Source organism: Coffea arabica, chromosome 11c, assembly GCF_036785885.1.
Source record: "Coffea arabica cultivar ET-39 chromosome 11c, Coffea Arabica ET-39 HiFi, whole genome shotgun sequence".
Taxonomy (NCBI): domain Eukaryota; kingdom Viridiplantae; phylum Streptophyta; class Magnoliopsida; order Gentianales; family Rubiaceae; genus Coffea; species Coffea arabica.
Window position 1 is genome coordinate 39,099,090 of NC_092330.1, and position 7,370 is coordinate 39,106,459.

Sequence of the window (7,370 nt, forward strand, 5' to 3'; positions counted from 1 at the left end):
TTAGAATGAGTATCCCCAAGAACCAAGCCTCCATAGCCCTTTTCGACGAGCTACCAATCTAAAGATCAAGTTCAAGCTCAAACTCTAACTCTAATTTGAGCTCAACCTCGAACTCGAGTTCGAGCGCGAACGCTCAAGCTCGAGTTTGAGCCCAAGTTTTGGACGCTTGAGCTTGACCTCAAGCACGCGCACGAGCTCAAGCTCAAGCTCGAGCTCTTGCGCGAGCACGAGCACAACGCAAGTGCAAGCGCATTCTCGCTTGAGCTTGAGCTCAAGCACTTAAGAAAGACTTGAGCTCGATGTTGACCGAATTTGAGTCGAATTTTGACTCAAGCTGCTCACGATCCGTCACGAGTAGTTTAATTTGAGTCTAGTCCTAGGTTACGATTGAGCAGGTAGCTTCTAATGCATCTTGTTGAATATGAATGGACAAGAATCAAATGAATCCCATTTGGTTAGGAATGCTTTTATTTTTTACATTGAATAAACACAATCCTTTAGTTCTTGTGGTACCTCCCAAGTGAACTGATATCAAATTTCACTTGTTTTATTACTGATCTTGATGTGTTTGAAGTAATCATCCAGTGCATGTAAACAAAAATTCGTCAAACTCTCTCAAAGTTCGCAAAATTGTTTGTTCCGATGCAGGATATCTTTTAATCTCCTACAGGGTTTTACAATAAAAAGCTAATATGTTCGTTTAACATCACCTCCTCTGCCTCTTGATCTTTTGTGTCAGGGTACATGATTTCAATATTATTTTCTTGGATTGCATGAAGAGTACAATAGATAAACCAAAATCATATAAAACAGGACATTTATTTATTTATTTCTTTTTTTTTACTATGATAAGTATTTCGGGACAAACCAAAATCATATAAAACGGGATATAGGGAGTATTATTTGGACTTCGATCTTCCTATGTGTCTTGGTTGGTGAATGCGATCATGTCAGGATAGGAGAATAAATAGTCTGGACGGTGACGTTTTGGGGCTAAATTAGGGCCAAATTGAGGGAATAAGTGGGACGGTGATGTTCTGGATTAGTTTTAGGGCCAAATTGATTGTATAAATGGAACGGTGACGTTTTGGCCAAACTTAGCACCGGATTGGTAGCTGAATTAGTTAGAGGTTGTTAGATGTCCTATTTGTACCCAACGGATTGGTGGAAAAAGGCATGCAAGAAATTAACAGAAATTCTGATTACTTCCTCTTGTTTCTCTCTCTATTCCTCCTCTCTCAACTCAGTCCTCTCTGCAATTCCCTTCTTCTTTGTCTCTTCCCTCTTCCCCCAAATTCAAGTTCTGGGATTATGATTTCGGGACCCTGACAAAGTGGTATCAGAGCTCGCGAATCCTTGGAACTGGTACCAATGGTGGAAAGCACCAGGTTTAAGACCCTAGAGAAACAAATCAAGAAACAAGAATTTAAGTTTCAGGAGATGGTAGAAAGCTTCCAAGCTTCGCACCTCCAACAACAACAGATGCATGAGGAGCTGCGAGCAGAAATGGAAAAAGGTACCAAACGAGTAGAAGGAATGGTGGCCAGACTGAAACAAGAATTCAGTGCCTTCATGAGAATGATGATGGAAAAGGAGAAGTGGGGTCCAGAAGCAGGGAGGCATCCAAATGATCAACCGCCACTGCTGCCGACTCCACCGCCCGTCCAGAGATTGCAGACTGGGCCCAAAGGCTATAGGAATGGAAGGAAGGAGACAGGTAAGGTGACAATTCCAAATCCCCCAAAAATTGACCTACCACTATTCGCGGGAGAAAATCCAAGAGATTGGATCAGAAAATGCAACAAATATTGTGTAAACTATCAAATACCTGAGGAACAAAAGGTGGAGGTGATAGAGATGTATCTGGAAGGGAAAGCGGACAGATGGTTCTAGGGAGTCAAAATGGAGAAGCCTAGGATATCCTGGGAAGTGTTTGGAGAACTACTGTATAGAAGGTTCGATAACAATATAGGCAAGGATATTGTTGAGGAATTCAATAAACTGCATCAAGTGGGGAAGGTGGAAGAGTATCAAGAGCAGTTCGAGGAGCTTAAAGTCCTTATGACCACTAAGAACCCCTATCTGAGCGAGGAGTATTTTATATCCAGTTTTATCAGTAGATTGAAGGATGAAATCAAGACCATGATCAAGATGCTGAGACCTACCTCCTTGTCAGAAACCTTTGAGTTAGCCACTTTACAGGAGAATGCATTGAACTTACAATCCAGGCACTCCAAAGAAAGTGGAAAGATAGCCACAGAAAATAGGCTGGGGATTTCCAGAAATTTCTCTCAACCACAGAATCACAACTTACAGTACAAAGTGCCTTCAGTCAACTCTTTCAAAAACACTCACTTCAAAGGCAGGCCTGTTTCCGCTACAGAATCTGAGTCCAGGAGGATTTCACCGCAGGAAGTACAGTACAGGAGAAACCATGGACTCTGCTTCAAATGTGGAGAAAAGTATGGGCAGGGTCACCAGTGTAAACTTGGTCACTTAAATTTCTTGATTAATGATGAGGAGGAGAATTCTGAGTTTGAAGATGCAGTAGGGGAGCAAGATGAGGCTACAGGCAACCTCGGACAGGTCATGGAGATGTCTCTGCACACCCTATCTGAGGCACTAAAAAGGAAAACTATAACTCTAGTAGGGAGACTGGGTGGAGAAGATATGCTAATCCTAGTGGACACTGGCAGTTCAGACAGCTACATTAGCAGTGAGAAGGTAATTGCCTTTGACATCCCTTATCAGTTGGTTCAGCCTTTACCTATAATAGTGGGAAATGGAGCTTGTGTAACCAGTAAAGCAATATGTCCTAAAGTGGTGTGGGGAATCAATCAGCACAGGTTTTGTTATGATCTCAAGGTAATGGACCTGAGCGGCTGGGATATGATACTTGGGGTTGATTGGATGACCCAGTTTAGCCCCATTACGTTTGATTTCCATAAATTGACCATTTCTTTACAAGATCAGGGGGAAGCAATACACCTATAGGGCCAAGCTGAGGACTGTGACCTGGACCTTATAAGAGGAAATGACCTGAGAACCTTTATTGAGTACAAAAAGCAGTTATGCATGAACATGAGGTTAGGCCAGGGTGACATGGTGAAGGAAACTGATGTCCCTGCAAGGGTTCAGGATACAATTGAAGAGTTTACAGATGTGTTTGCAACTCCTACTGAGTTGCCTCCTACAAGGGGGTAGATCATGAAATTCCACTAAAATCTGAATCTCAGCCTTTCAAGATGAGACCCTACCGATATCCACACTCTCAGAAGGGGGAGATTGAACACCAAGTCAAGGATATGTTGCAACATGGAATAATAATCCATAGTAACAGCCCATTTGCCTCACCCGTTCTGTTGGTTAAAAAGAAGGAGGGAACATGGCGTTTCTATGTTGACTACAGAAGATTAAATAAGATGACTATCAAAGACAGATACCCCATACCAAATGTAGATGAACTGATCAATGAGCTAGCAGGATCCAAATACAAGTCCAAGTTGGATCTCACCTCTGGTTATCATCAAATCAGAGTTAAACCAAAGGATACATACAAAACTGTTTTTCAAACCCACTGTGGCCACTATGAGTTCCTGGTGATGCCCTTTGGACTCATCAACGCGCCAGCTACATTCCAAGCCCTCATGAATCAGGTATTCCAGCCATACCTGAGGAAATTTGTTCTAGTTTTTTTTTATGATATCCTGGTCTACAGTCCATCCTTAGAATTGCACTTGCAGCACTTGCAAATTGTGTTATCAGTCTTAAGGGAGCACAAATTGTTTGCAAAACGTTCAAATGTTCATTTGCACAGCACACTGTGGACTACCTTGGTCACACTATAACAGAAGAAGGAGTGTCCATGGACAGATTTAAAATTGACAGTATTGTGAGCTGGCCATCCCCAAAGACAGTAAGGGAGCTGAGAGGATTCTTGGGATTAACTGGTTATTACAGAAGATTCATTAAGCATTATGGCATTATCTGCAAACCTCTTACTGAATTACTCAAGAAAGACAGTTTTGCATGGAATTCAGAGGCTCAAAAGGCTTTCCTAAATCTAAAGCACATAATGTGTGCTGCCCCTGTCTTAAGATTACCAGATTTTCAGAAGCCTTTTACTATTGAGACTGATGCCAGTGGAGGTGGTATTGGGGCAGTGCTGATGCAGGAGGGTCATCCCATTGCTTTTTTGAGCAAGGCGTTATCACCAAAAAATCTAGGACTCTCTGCCTATGAAAAAGAGTTACTGGCCCTGGTCATGGCAGTAACTAAGTGGAGACATTACTTGGTAGGGTACCATTTTGTCATTAAGACTGATCATCAGTCGCTGAAGTACTTGCTGGATCAAAAGCTTACAACTACACTACAACACAAGTGGTTAACAAAACTACTGGGCTTAGACTATGAAATTCAGTATAAAAGAGGGGTGGAAAACAAGGTAGCAGATGCCCTGTCCAGATTGCATGAAAGGAATTCAATTCCTACGGGCTCTTGTCTAGCACTGTCCACAGTTAAGCCAAATTGGATGCAGGAACTGCAGGAAAGCTATTCTTCAGACAGCCAGTACAAGGATATCCTTGCTCAATTGTTGGTAGATCCTTCTTCCCAGCCAATGTATGAGTGGAGCAATGACCTTCTGAAATACAAATGCAAGATTTATGTAGGCTCGACTACTGCTCTGAGGAATAAGATAATCCAGACCCTACATTCTTTTGCTGTGGGGGGGCATTCAGGTCAAAGAGGCTGTTGGCAGAGAATCAAATCCTTATTCTATTGGCCTAACATGAAACATGATGTTATCCAGTTTATTAGGAACTGTGATGTCTGCCAGAGATTTAAAGCTCAGCATGTTCATGCTCCTGGGTTGTTACAACCACTGCTTATCCCTAGAATGGCTTGGACACACCTCACCATGGATTTCATAGAAAGCCTACCCAGTTTATAGGGCTTCAACACTATAATGGTGGTCATTGATAGATTGACAAAAGTTGGTCACTTCATAGCTTTAGCTCATCCATTTTCTGCCAAACAGGTAGCTCAAATCTTCTTAGACAACATCTTCAGGCTGCATGGACTACCTGAATCCATAGTGTCTGATAGAGATAGAATCTTTACCAGCACCTTTTGGAGTGAATTGTTTAAACTAGTTGGCACTGAGTTACACTACAGCTCGGCTTACCACCCTCAATCAGACGGGCAGAGTGAGAAGGTGAACCAATGCGTGGAATCTTACTTGCGGTGTATGACAGGGGAATTTCCCAACCAATGGAGTAAATGGTTAGCTTTGGCAGAGTGGTGGTACAACTCATCCTACCATTCCAGCTTGCAGTTAACTCCATTTGAAGCATTATAGGGCTACAAACCTGTCCCCCTACCTTTTGGTCCATACCTAGATACCATTATCCCTGCAGCAGCTCAACTCCTTCAGGAAAGGATACGCATTTCTGGGAGCATCAGAGAGCACTTAACCCAGGCACAGCAGAGAATGAAATTCTTTGCTGATCAGCAACGCACTGAACTATCATTTGAGGTGGGCGACTGGGTTTTCCTCAAGTTCCAACCTTATCGACAACAAACAGTTGCCATCAGGAAATGCCTCAAGCTTGCTGCCAGGTTCTATGGGCCTTTCCAGGTGGAAGCTAAGGTGGGAACAGTAGCATATCGTCTGAAGTTGCCGGCGGGATCTAGAGTCCATCCAGTTTTTCACGTTTCCCAGCTAAAGAAGAAGATTGGACCACTGCAACCAGTTTCTGGGAGCCTACCTAAGTTTGACAGTATAGATCAATGTCCCCTACAGCCAGAATCTGTATTGCAAAGGAGGGTTATTCTACGTCAGGGCCAGCCAATAATTCAATTCCTGATCAAGTGGTACCAGGTCGGAGTGGAGGAAGCTTCCTGGGAAGACAAAGACTTCATCTTGTCACAATTTCCTCAATTCCAGTCTTGAGGACAAGACTTTTCTTTTTGCGGGGGATAATGTCAGGATAGGAGAATAAATAGTCTGGACGGTGATGTTTTGGGGCTAGATTAGGGCCAAATTGAGGGAATAAGTGGGACGGTGATGTTCTGGATTAGTTTTAGGGCCAAATTGATTGTATAAATGGAACGGTGACGTTTTGGCCAAACTTAGCACAGGATTGGTAACTTAATTAGTTAGAGGTTATTAGATGTCCTATTTGTACCCAACGGATTGGTGGAAAAAGGCATGCAAGAAATTAACAGAAATTCTGATTACTTCCTCTTGTTTCTCTCTCTATTCCTCCTCTCTGCAATTCCCTTCTTCTTCGTCTCTTCCCTTTTCCCCCAAATTCAAGTTCTGGGATTATGATTTCGGGACCCTGACAGATCATTGCTTCTTGTCATCCATCTTGGTTGGATGAAGCTAACCTGATGTGCGCAAAGTTTGAAGTCTGATGTCCAGAATTTGTTTCTTGAAATCAGCTCTTACGCACTGTGTTAGTCCATAGTTGCATGTAGAGGAAGCTTAAAATGTATCACATGGATTATCAGTTATCATGATCAACCATTAATTTGACATACCAGCAAATTGCAATTGAAAATTTTCATTACCCATTTGAGAAAATCTGGAAATGCGTCACCAGCTAAAAACAAAAAAGAAAAAAAAACATGTAAAAAACAAAATATGCATATCCAGTCATGAAAGCCTTTTTCAACATTTGCTAACTCACTCATGTACACACTTAACAAGAAAGAGAGAGCAAGTGCCACAATAGGATACTTAACAGGACTAACAAGATGATGCATTACTTACTGAAAAGCAAATGGATTAAAAATAAATCTGGACTAAATTAAGCAAAATCTGGGGCTATTAAACGCCAACATGGGGCAATTTGGTGAAAAGGAGAACGGAGGGAAAAGAAAGGCAAATTTTGAAAATTTGCCCTATTCAAAATCACAAGAATCATAGCAAATATCATGTCAAAAGAGATGACTAGTCTGTTTTATTGAATCTTGTGATCATTAGTGTAGTTTTGTTTTGTTGCTTATTTGTGTTGCCTAATTTATTAAATATGAATGAACTTTTTGAATGATGAAATATGTATATTAATTGTTTCTAATTTTTAATTATTTTTAGTCTTTTGCTGGTACAACTTATATATATGCATAAGAGGTATTTATAAAATAAAAGTTTCATCTCTCTCTTCAAAGTACTTTTTTAATGTTACTTTTTCTAATTGAACTAATTTTATTATTAAAACCTTAACCTTAGGGGAGGTTTGTACAATTTTATAAACTTTAGGGGAGGCTAGTGAAATTATTAGAAACCTCAGGGGGAGGTTTCTGAAATTATCCCTAAAAAATATGATTTTAACTTTTCTACTATTGGTCGCGTTACGGTAAAT